The 13,241-nt window shown below is 39.2% G+C and overlaps 1 long non-coding RNA gene across 1 annotated transcript in view; it reads right to left on the reverse strand.

The window, feature by feature from the left end:
• LOC133607696 (uncharacterized) overlaps positions 1 to 11,813 on the reverse strand; it is an 82,401-nt gene extending 70,588 nt beyond the window's left edge. The window contains exons 1-2 of the long non-coding RNA XR_009815436.1: positions 11,736 to 11,813; positions 11,498 to 11,632 (exon numbers count right to left, since the gene is read on the reverse strand). This is a non-coding gene — a long non-coding RNA (uncharacterized lncRNA). The remainder of the gene's footprint in view (positions 1 to 11,497; positions 11,633 to 11,735) is intronic.
• Positions 11,814 to 13,241: the final 1,428 nt, after the last annotated feature.

Genomic DNA, 13,241 nt, shown 5'->3' on the forward strand with positions numbered 1-13,241 from the left:
TGTAAACATTTCCAAAAAAAAGTGCAGTTCCCCTTTAAAGGGAGCCAGATCTTTAGAAACTATTTCTTTGAAAGAACCGTTCAAAAAACTGTCTCGTTATATTTATTTTTTAATCAAGGAAACAATCAATGGTAGCAGTTATAAGAGAGGGATGTGGATCAGAATAATTTAAATTTAGACAGATATTACACTATTGGTGGGAATTACTGTATTCTGAAATATCGGCAATTATTTTTTTTATTGTGAACATTGCATAAGGTGGTGCAGTGTCCCCATGCTTTGACAGTGACATCATTCTATTTAAGAATGTTCCATCATTGTAGCACAAGATCATTTTAACAATAGAGAAAGAAAATACACAATAAGTAAGAATAAAATGTACTTAATACGGATATAAAACGTGTAACTACATCTGGAATAAAAATTAAGGCATAATACAAATGAAAATACACAATTGTACGTGTGTACGCTTTAACTACTTTATATATGAGGCAAATAAACCAGAAAAGTGAATCAAAATAAAATAAATAAATAGAAACAACTTTTGTATTTTTTTCATAAAAAAAGTTAATCCAAATGCTGCTGTTTCCTTTGACAAATGTTTTAGTCCAGTCACCGGTAGGGTGGGCAGTTGCTGAACCTGTGCATAAAAAATGGCTGCCAAATGAACGTCTCACAATCGCGAATCCATTCTCATCGTTCATTTTACAGAACAGTTCAAAAGACTCGACTCGTTCGCAAACGTCACATCTCTACTTGTGACCCTAAACCAGAATAAGTTGTAGAAAATGAAATAATAATTATTGCTAATTTAATTTGGCTAAGTTGGCATTTTGTTTAATGGTGTTAGTTGTTCATTCAGCACACGTTGCTTCAGCTCAGAGACGCTGAACTTCAAGAGAAGTCGTTTAAAGCCCCGGCAGTGACAAGTGGCTGCGATTGATGGAGCCGCTTGTCACATGTCTCTGATAACTGCCTGGATGAGGTGTAATTAAAGTTTGTAGAGGTGGTCAGGAGCAATCTGCAGTGCATGTTTTTGCTGGTCTTGTCATTCTCAGAGCCTCTAACGATCTGTCTCGGATCGTGATTGATGAAGTATTTAGCATTAAATGAAAGCACCAGGAATACACTCCACTTGCTATGCTATTTGTTACATGTGCATGGTCTATATTTATTTACTGCATGAATGAACAAGCCCAGCATAACAACCAGTATTGAATCTTCAGAAAATCTTAAATATAACTGCACTGATCATATGGTAAAGCATGTATTTACATTTGTTTTAACCAAAAATATTATGGTTAATATTTTTAGCATCATCAGATGATAATAATGTTTAAATATATGGAATTGTAGGCAGTGCATGCAATTGTTCAGTCAAAATTGAAAGAACAAATATGATGACGATGAAGTGCTTTATTAGTGCATATTCTTTGCAGGCTTTTGCGGGCCACATATACCTAGGTGGCTGGCCAGATCTGGCCCTCTGGCCTTGAGTTTGACACCTGTGATCTAAAATATCCGATATAAGCGCCGATACAAGCAGTTGTGCTATGCGTTTATTTATGCAAAGCTTAACAGCCAGTAAACAGCTAAATGTCCTCCGGACATATTTGCCCACCCTCCCGAATTTCAGTGCCCCTCCCGAAAATCTCCCGGGGCAACCATTCTCCCGAATTTCTCCCGATTTTAACCCGGACAACAATATTGAGGGCGTGCCGTGATGGCACTGCCTTTAGCGTCCTCTACAACCTGTCGTCGCGTCTGCTTTTTCACCATACAAACAGCGTGCCGGCCCAGTCACATGTGACTCACATGTTGTATGCGGCATCTGCAGACACTCGCAAGTGACTGCAAGACATACTTGATCAACAGCCATACAGCTCACACTGAGGGTGGCCTTATAAACAACTTTAACACTGTTACAAATATGCGCCACACTGTGAATCCACACAGTGTGGATTCACAGTGAACCCCCCCCCATCTCCCGAATTCGGAGGTTTCAAGGTTGCTGCTATCAGATAGCTAAGTACACAATAGCACACAAGCAAGAAATGCATAATAAGTGTCCCTAATTTAACAATATTACGGTCTAAAACATGACATTTTTCAATATAAACAAACAATAAATAAATATAGTTGCAAATTGCTTACAGACACACAAGGCAGAATCGTATTAGAAAGTATTCAGTAACAAATGTGTCCGGATCATCCAATTTACTATGTCATGATCTTAAATTAATTCATATTGTGGACGCTAGGTGTCACCAAAAAAAATTACCACTCCTCTTCAATTTAATTAAAGACAGCGTAACTAATAAATAGGTGTTTTTCATACCTGCCATTGTTCTCTCTTGGAGTAATTTCACTTGATCAAAAATAGTAAAAGTATGTATGTATCATGCTAATGTATCCATCAATATCGGTGTAAGACAATACTATATGCTTCAATATCGGTATCGTATTTGAAGTGAAAAGGTTGTATCAGTACTCTCCTAGTTGTTGTACAGAAGTTGCTGTCAATAGAACAGTATGTCTGCTTGACAGAACCTGTAGTTCAGTGGTTCCCAGAATTTTTCCACCAAGTCCCACCTTAGAAAACACTCGGCTCTCCAAGTACCACCATAATGACCAACATTAATATACAGTAGCTTAGTAGGCCTGAATATTCATTAAAAACAAAGCAGAGGTTTTATTTAACAACTATATATAATATTTTTGGCTCGTATAATATTAGACACAGTTTTAACAGTAACACTGTGTGTGAATTAGGGTTGTCCCAATACCAATATTTTGGTACTGGTCCCAAATGTATATTGATACTTTTCAAAATAAAGGGCACCACAAAAAATCTTCATTTTAAAACAGAAAATATTATGCTACATTAAACGTTTCATATTGCACTGAAAGAACAATTTCAGAAGATTGGAATAAAAATGTAAATACATTAAACACATTAGGCTTTTCTTATTGTAATCAAAGCGTTACAGTTTTACATATTGAATATAGTCTACCATAATAAAGGAATAGGTTAGAATAGAATAGAAAGCTTTATTGACATTGTATTAAGTACTTCGTGATTTATGGTTGCCAGTTTTGACCTGTGCTTTAAGACAAATACAATTATTAGTAAATACTAAAATCAATACTATGGCTAAAACTACACAGCTAAGACATGTAGCAGGTAAAACACACATTGCTAAAGATAAAACACAAATTGTAGGAATTTGTTACAATATTCCGTCATTACACTTGCATTAGTTTGTGCTACGTGGGCGGTTTTGATTGCGCTAATATTTCGCAACAAGCCAAGCAGTTGTGTGCACGTCTGCTATGAGTGAACAGCAGGGGAGCTAGTTAATTACATTACATGTCACTCTTTAAACTCCTTGTACAGGTCGGAATGGTTGTTATTGAAACGTTTACCTCAGTTTGAAGCAAAGGTAGTAAAACTAACCGCCACCTTTAGGGAGGCATCCTTTAAAGCATCGCTTGCAGTGTGGCGCTTCTGTGTATAAAGATTCACCTTTATCGTGAGTTTTGAATCCAAAATACCTCAATGTTACGCTTCATGCACTCTCTTTATTAATCATTAGAACGCTGGGCTTTTTTGCCATTTTTCCTCTCGACACTATTTCTGCTCGTATGCGATTTGTGTGTGACACACTCTGCATGCTCTTTGGCTCAGCAACGTCACCACAGCACGATTCATGCGGATGAAAAAAAAAGTAGCGGTAATTTTCAATGGCAGTATAGTACCGTTTTTAATGTATTAGTACTCCAGTACTTAGTTTGTATTGGTATACTGTACAACCCTTGTTTGAATATAGGAAAATAGAACACTGTACATTAATCAAGTGACTATTTTGCGTACCACTAGATGGGGCCCGTGTACCACTAGTGGCACATGTACCACAGTTTGAGAATACCCGCTGGAGCTGATTGCACTCCAAAAAAGTGAATTTGAAGTGAACCATTTCTTTACCAAACAAAGAAGAAAGTCCAATGTTGAATGCTCTTACAGTCATTGTGTAGCACAAACAATTATCATGAGTGATGTGTCAGCAAAGCTTGTGATTTCAACTCAGTGTGAATATAAAGAAGTACATCTAAGTGTTTTAAACCATTTTTGGGGGGTGATAGCAATGGTGATGCAACTGAGCCCTGTATTTTATACAACCATATCCCATAGTAATGTGCAGAATTCATTTGTGAGCAATAAATGATGTTTTAGTAATACCAAATGGCCACATTCTGTATAACTAGAATGTCACTTAGTAGACTACAGACCTTTCTGGTTCATGGGGATCTATATTATGCTATTTTGATTATAAAACAAAGAATTGTTTCAAATGCAACAATGAAAATATGTAATGATAACTTGAAATACAAAAGAAAGCAGATAAATGAAGGGGAAGTGTCAATACGTGGACCTTGGAGTTTGTTTTCCCGGAATGCAAAGGAAAGTTGGCGCGGGCAAGGCGTGAATGTGAGTACATATTTTATTTTAACACTATAACTACAAAAAAAGAAGCAAACAAAAGGCGCGCACAATGGCGGAGAACAAACTTGACTAATGAAACCAAAAGACTAGCACAAAGGCAATAACTATGAACAATAAACAAAAACACTTACTGTGGCATGAAAAACGTGCATGAAACAATGGCTTGGCATGACCGGTAGCAGAGGTAGAAAGGATAGATAGATATGATAATGTCACCAGGACGAACAACAGAAACAGACTGGCTTAAATAGCAGTGACATGATCAGTGAAAGCAGGTACGTGACTCAAAATGTGAAAACGTGAGACAGGTGCGTGACATGAGAATGTGAACCAGGTGAAACTAATGGTTGCTATGGTGACAAAGCAAGGGAGTGAAACCAGGAACTAAAAAGTGTCCAAAAACCAAGCAAAACATAACTAAACAAAACATGATCACAGACATGACAGGAAGAAAGAAAAGCAAACTGTATTAACCTTGTAGATTGTTGTACTAAAAATAGGTTAAGCTTTGTCAGTGTGCCCTGTTTTACCCAGTTTCCCCTAGGGGAACAACATTAATATATGTTTACTGAAACGTGATTATATGCATGACTGTATGTATGCATATGTGCTTGCATATGTACAGTATGTGTATATGTATGTTTGTACAGTGAATGTGTGAGTTGATGTATGTACCTTGAGTGTGTATGTACTGTATGTACTGTATTTGTGTATGAATGTGGGAGTGTAGGTACCTATGTATGCTGGTAAGTACAAATGAGTGTGTGTAAGTATGTATTAATGAATGATAATACCTATGTGTGTAAAAATGTATGTATAATGTGTGTATGTGAGTATGTATGTGAATTTGTATGTACAATATATCTGTCTCCCAGTGTGTGCGAGAGCCGAAGTACGGTCCCAGCCACCCAGAGAGCCCAACCCAAAACAGGAGGTGCGGTGCCAAAGGAACAAGGGACCACCGGGCCCACGCAGCCAGGCCGGCCAGTGACAGTAACCCCAGATCTGGGTCCATTGTGCCGCCCGGCAGGGCCAGCAGCAGGCCACAGACAGACGCACCCGGCAGAAGACAAGGCACGGCAGAAGCAGGGGACAGCCAGCCCCCGAGCCAGCAAGAAACCACACCCCACACTAACAATACATAATTTACATTCCGCAACCTGCACAATAACTAAGCTGTAGCGACATTTTTATTGTAAGAGCGAATACTTAGGAACTGTTTTTCTAGCGTAGTAACACATCACCTTGCTCACAGAGACACTCACTGCAAAAGCATTAGCAAGAGGTAAGCGAGCTTTGGAGTTTGTAATGCACAACACAATGCGATAGGACAGCAAGCTGTACTGACTGAAAAACATGAACAATCATAATCGATAATAACATTATATGCCACTCCATTTCTGTCGACATAGCTTGGCTCCAAGCTCCACATTTACAACACAAAGTCACGCCGGTCCTGACTCTCGCCTCTATCTGCTCCAACAGTTTACCCTCTCTTCATGCTCGCTTAACTTCTATAACCAGTAGTTTATCCTCCGTATATTCAGCTTCAAAAAGATAGGATAACGATAACGAGCTAATGCAATACAATTTCCCTTGTGGATCACTACAGTTTGTCTAAGTCTAAATCGAAGTCCAAATCTCGTTCTTATCTGTACTGTAAAGTTCAACTTTGAATGACAATAAAGGAAGTCTAAGTGTAAGTCTCTATTGAGTGTATCATAACTGTCCTATTTATTACCAGAACTGTCGTATTTAGAAATCTTTGATGTAAATAAATTGTGTTAAAAATTGAGAAAATAAGTAGATATATGGGTCTGTTAGTAATTGATATGAATTAGGAAAGGGGTAGGATTAAATAAGCTTAGCTTCTTCCTACTCCATTTCAGGCTTGTTTTTTCCTACTCCATTTCAGGCTTGTTTTAATGAGAATTGAAAATAATGTAATGTTTCATATTAAACCTGTATACATGTTCGAAATAAACTTCTACCAACCAAAAAAAAAGAAATAGGTTTGTGAATCCTCAATTTTCCAAATTAAGTCCTACTTGTTGTCTGTTACGAAGTCTGCCAAGATTAGAACACACCCATATTTGTTGCTGGAAGTCGGAAGTGTGTTGCTTTGAGCAATTAAATCAATGCTCCTGTAAAACTTAAAATGATCAAAATATGGTAAATATTGTACATTTTACATATTGTTATGAATGTGTCTGTTACTACATTATCTACCTATCTATCTATATAAAAACATATATTTGCACCGTGTATATAAAACATTGATGAAGGGTTTTAAAGTTGTTTTGGAGGGCTTTGAAGGCAACATCAGGAACTCTCATAGCTGCATTGTTAGCAGCATCTTTTTTTATCCTTAGAATCCAAAGAAAAAAAAGATGTGTGTTCTTGTCCCTCGTAATGATTGTGAATGATAGGCAAAATTCCCAAAAAAGTGTTCCCATTTGAGCAATATGTCATTAGAAATGTTAAGAAATTACCTCGGATGGCTGAAGTCATTGCTTTTTAATAGCAATGAGTCATATTTGTAACATCACACAGGCTTTGCTTGTTAAATATAACCACGCAGTCTTTACTTTAACATTGTGTTTCTTTTGGGCCTCACAGATCTGTTGAAAAGAAGCATAGGTGAATAAGATCTTATCGTCAAAACTTTCTGCAACAGTTTACTGCTGTACATGAAATAGAACAAACAGCAGCATGATGTGATAAAGGACAGCAGATACGAGTTTGAATGAAACATCCCAAAATCAGCCGGTGAGACGAAGTATAGTGGAGAAAATAATTGAGCCCTAAATTTTTACAGCATTGTTATTTTTAGAGAGACAGACAAACACTATTTATCTCCGAGAGAAATTCACAAAACAAATGATGTCACATTTTAACTGAGTGTGACTGAATAGGCACAAAAAAATATATACAATATTCAAGTAATTATTATAAATTCATTTGTATTTGATATAGTTAAAAAGTACACAGAGCAGCAATAATACATACCCCACAGACCAATGATGGGTCAATTAAACATACAATTGCAAAACCCCAAACAAATACTCACATAAAACTCAGCTTGTTGTGTGGATAAGAGACACCTGTCACAGAAACAGTATACAGGTAAAAGCCAGTAAATTAGAATATTTTGAAAAACTTGATTTATTTCAGTAATTGCATTCAAAAGGTGTAACTTGTACATTATATTTATTCATTGCACACAGACTGATGCATTCAAATGTTTATTTCATTTAATTTTGATGATTTGAAGTGGCAACAAATGAAAATCCAAACTTCCGTGTGTCACAAAATTAGAATATTACTTAAGGCTAATACAAAAAAGGGATTTTTAGAAATGTTGGCCAACTGAAAAGTATGAAAATGAAAAATATGAGCATGTACAATACTCAATACTTGGTTGGAGCTCTTTTTGCCTCAATTACTGCGTTAATGCGGCGTGGCATGGAGTCGATGAGTTTCTGGCACTGCTCAGGTGTTATGAGAGCCCAGGTTGCTCTGATAGTGGCCTTCAACTCTTCTGCGTTTTTGGGTCTGGCATTCTGCATCTTCCTTTTCACAATACCCCACAGATTTTCTATGGGGCTGAGGTCAGGGGAGTTGGCGGGCCAATTTAGAACAGAAATACCATGGTCTGTAAACCAGGCACGGGTAGATTTGGCGCTGTGTGCAGGCGCCAAGTCCTGTTGGAACTTGAAATCTCCATCTCCATAGAGCAGGTCAGCAGCAGGAAGCATGAAGTGCTCTAAAACTTGCTGGTAGACGGCTGCGTTGACCCTGGATCTCAGGAAACAGAGTGGACCGACACCAGCAGATGACATGGCACCCCAAACCATCACCCAACCATGCAAATTTTGCATTTCCTTTGGAAATCGAGGTCCCAGAGTCTGGAGGAAGACAGGAGAGGCACAGGATCCACGTTGCCTGAAGTCTAGTGTAAAGTTTCCACCATCAGTGATGGTTTGGGGTGCCATGTCATCTGCTGGTGTCGGTCCACTCTGTTTCCTGAGATCCAGGGTCAACGCAGCCGTCTACCAGCAAGTTTTAGAGCAGTTCATGCTTCCTGCTGCTGACCTGCTCTATGGAGATGGAGATTTCAAGTTCCAACAGGACTTGGCGCCTGCACACAGCGCAAAATCTACCCGTGCATGGTTTACGGACCATGGTATTTCTGTTCTAAATTGGCCCGCCAACTCCCCTGACCTTAGCCCCATAGAAAATCTGTGGGGTATTGTGAAAAGGAAGATGCAGAATGCCAGACCCAAAAACGCAGAAGAGTTGAAGGCCACTATCAGAGCAACCTGGGCTCTCATAACACCTGAGCAGTGCCAGAAACTCATCGACTCCATGCCACGCCGCATTAACGCAGTAATTGAGGCAAAAGGAGCTCCAACCAAGTATTGAGTATTGTACATGCTCATATTTTTCATTTTCATACTTTTCAGTTGGCCAACATTTCTAAAAATCCCTTTTTTGTATTAGCCTTAAGTAATATTCTAATTTTGTGACACACGGAATTTTGGATTTTCATTTGTTGCCACTTCAAATCATCAAAATTAAATGAAATAAACATTTGAATGCATCAGTCTGTGTGCAATGAATAAATATAATGTACAAGTTACACCTTTTGAATGCAATTACTGAAATAAATCAAGTTTTTCAAAATATTCTAATTTACTGGCTTTTACCTGTATATTCCATTCAAACATCTCTACCAAAATGGGAAAGACCAAAGAGCTGTCAAATGGACCTCAGGGACAAGACTAGTAGACCTACAGAAGACCAGAATGGACTACAAGGCCATTATGAGAACGAGACAGTGACGTGCGGTGAGGTTCATGACTGGTGAGGCACTGACTTCATCACAGTCAGATTTACAAACATATGAACCCTAAAGAGTATCTTATTCACCATTTGATTGGCAGCAGTTAACGGGTTATGTTTAAAAGATCATACCAGCATTCTTCCCTGCTTGGCACTCAGCATCAAGGGTTGGAATTGGGGGTTAAATCACCAACAATTATTACCGGGTGCGGCGCCGCTGCTGCCCACTGCTCCCCTCACCTCCCAGGGGGTGATCAAGGGTATGGGTCAAATGCAGAGAACAAATTTCACCACACCTAGTGTGTGTGTGACAATCATTGGTACTTTAACTTAACTTTAACTTTACACATACAAACTGTAGCACACAAAAAAGCACATTTAATTAAAAAAAAACTTTATTATGGTCTTACCTTTACTTATAAGTGCGGGAACAGTGGTGTTCGTGTTGGAGGAGTTGTGAATGAATGAAATATGAAATCCGTGCTGCAGTCTGTAGGTGTACCTAATGTTGTGTCCCTGCAGTCGTTCACGGCTCCTCCGACGCAGCATTGTTGTTTTTGCACTTTTTGGCTTCTTGTTAAGTGACTTTTTTTGGGTGGATTTGGTCTTGCACGTGGAGGGTTTGGGTGTGGGCTTTGGTTGGTGAGGCGCTCCCGTCGGGGGGTGCATTCTGCGCGGAGGTGCATTAACCGGCACCAGGAGGCGGGATTACTGCGAGCCTCACACAGTGCGTCTTCGCAGCAGTTTTATGATTGCTCAGCACAAGAAATACGTTACACACATACAGTTGTTGACAAAATACACTGTACATTATATACCTCAGCTAAATAAACTATGGAAATGTATAATATAGTTCATATAGCAATACAGTCTCACTGCAAAGCAGGCCAGCAGTTAGCCGAGTCATTGCGCAATCCATGTTGAGGCACAACTCAGTGACGTGCCTCAACTGGCTGCTGATCACCGCACCGTCTCTTCTCAGTATTTGAACGGCAAATGTGAAAATTCAGCAATTTTGAATAAAAATAATCTAAAACTGGTGAAGTTAAATGGAAAATAACTTTATAGTATAATCATTGGATACATATAACAATTTAATTTTTTTTTCTCTTTTTACCTTTTTTTTCTTTCCATGATGGCAGGTGAGGCCCCGCCTCACCTGCCATCAGCGCCAATGAACACTGCGGAAGTGTGGCTCGGGGGGAGAGCAGTCATTCAGTAGACCTAATCGCACTGTATTTGATGCAATATGAAGTTTTATTTTTCTGAATGACTCTGAGGGCACTTTGGTGAATGCAATATGCTCGAATGAAACCAAAATGGAGATCGTTCAATGCAATGAAGAAAACTGCTGAACATGACCCCAGTAACTTCATCCTGACCAAAGTGTATTATTTAGTGAAGTGATTATATTTATATAGCGCTTTTATCTCGAGACTCAAAGCCCTTTATATAGTGTATTTCCTGCTAATGCTATGCTCTTTATCAAAGGCACTATTGGATCATCAAAAAGCTACAAAATGTCTTTTTTAGAAGAAGTTCCCCGGCACACCCAGTCCGTACGTGTGTGTGAGTGCTACGGTGTCTGCTGTCAAGGCTTCAGTCACTCGACTCGCTCAGCCTCCGTTATCCCCCGGTGCTCCCCAGCAGCTCTTGTCTATTCAAATCCAAACTGTGACAGAAAGCATTTCACCGTGGAATATGACATTTTTTGTTCCTCCGGGTGTACAGTAAAGCCTTGAGTCCCCGCTCTGATTCCTCCACAGCCAAACAACAACAACAACAACAGACTTGGCAGAGAGAATCCCATTTATAGCAGCGATGGCCCACCGGAGCCAAGTGTCACATTTTGCTATTTCCAGACCTTGCAGAAAGGAGCACCAGGGAGCTTAGTGAAGCAAGAATGTCTCCCTTCAAGTCTTTTTGCCTCACACTTCTGTCAGATTACAATATAGGAAGCTGCTTGGAATCTTTTTTGTTCATTCATCTTTCTTTCCCTCGACTTGTTTCATGCTTGCTTGGCTCCACTGCAGGACGGTCTCATATTTGATAAAGTCATCTATCATCATTGCCTAAATTACATTGTTCCCACTTCTTCCATGCCGTGAATATGTATCTTATTTTTCGGCAACAAATGAAGTGACTCACCTCGCTGCTGCTACTTCACTTGGAGACAGATCGAGTCGTGTTGAAAGGGAACTTCTGAGGAAATAACATCAGCTCATTCTCCCTGAAGTCTTTCCCAACAAGCAGCATCCCTTAGAGTGATGATAAGCCACGTTCCTTGAAAAAGTAAAAAGGCCAATTGTTAGCAGAGAAAAGTCAAGCAAAAAGAAACAACTTTTTTTTAAATACATTTATTTTAGGTAATATATATGATTCTTACATATAGGGTTGTACGGTATACCGGTATTAGTATAGTACCGCGATACTAATGAACATACTTGCCAACCTTGAGACCTCCGATTTCGGGAGGGGCAGGGCGTGGTTGGGGGCGTGGTTAAGAGGGGAGGAGTATATTTACAGCTATAATTCACCAAGTCAAGTATTTCATATATATATATATATATATATAAGAAATACTTGACTTTCAGTGAATTCTAGCTATATATATTTATATTTATTTTATTTTATATATATATTTATATATATGTATACATATATATATATATATATATATATATATAAGAGAAATACTTGAATTTCAGTGTTCATTTATTTCCACATATATACACACATAACACTCATCTACTCACTGTTGAGTTAAGGGTTGAATTGTCCATCCTTGTTCTATTCTCTGTCACTATTTTTCTAACCATGCTGAACACCCTCTCTGATGATGCATTCTGCTTCGTCTCCTTGTTGTGTGCGCAGTTGTGCACTGCACTCTCTAAAAGCCGTAGATGTTATTGTCACATATGCATGTACAGTAGATGGCAGTATTGTCTTGTTTAAGAGTGTCACAACATTGCTGGTTACGGCAGACGAACTGCTTTACGGTAGATAAAAACGTGACTGCTGTCGTTGTGTGTTATTACCGCGCTGGGAGGACGTTAATGAAACTGCCTAACAATAAACCCACATAAGAAACCAAGAACTCGCGCTCGATCATTCTACTGTTATAACGTCATTAGGCAGGCACGCTGTTTATATTGTGGGAAAGCGGACGTGAAAACAGGCTGTCGACACGTCACTCAGGTCCGCCTGAATTTCGGGAGATTTTCGGGAGAAAATTTGTCCCGGGAGGTTTTCGGGAGAGGCACTGAATTTCGGGAGTCTACCGGAAAATCCGGGAGGGTTGGCAAGTATGCTAATGAATCATATTCGGTACGATACCGTATCTGAAACGTACCGGTCCCGCACCCACCGCGCCCGCATCGAAGTCACGTCGTGACATTGCTGGTTTTACGAGCGGAGGAGCATGTTTGGCGGCACACAATCACGGAGTACTTACAAGCAGACACAGTGTGTAGACTGAAAATGGAGAACGGACGCATTTTGGCTTATAAACTAACGATAAAGATGAAGTTATAACACTGAAACGCCCAGAGGAAGAGGTGCTTTAACACATGGATAGCTTGCTAGCGGCTGTTTTAGCTACTTCTACATCACTTATCCTCGCCTCCATGACGACAAATAAAGTAAGTTTCTTACAAGTATCATCCCTGCAGGACGTGGAATAGATAAACATGCTTCACTACACACCGTAGCTCACCAGCATCAAAATGTAAACAAACGCCATTGGTGGATCTACACCTAACATCCACTGTAATGATATCAAGTACAGGCACGTATCTAGTCAATACTACTATGTTTATGTCGATATTTTTGATGAGGACTTTAAATATGACCAATGTATGATCCTGTAGCTACTTGGTATCGGATTGATTCC

The sequence above is a fragment of the Nerophis lumbriciformis genome, linkage group LG02 (genome assembly GCF_033978685.3).
Source record: "Nerophis lumbriciformis linkage group LG02, RoL_Nlum_v2.1, whole genome shotgun sequence".
NCBI lineage: Eukaryota > Metazoa > Chordata > Actinopteri > Syngnathiformes > Syngnathidae > Nerophis > Nerophis lumbriciformis.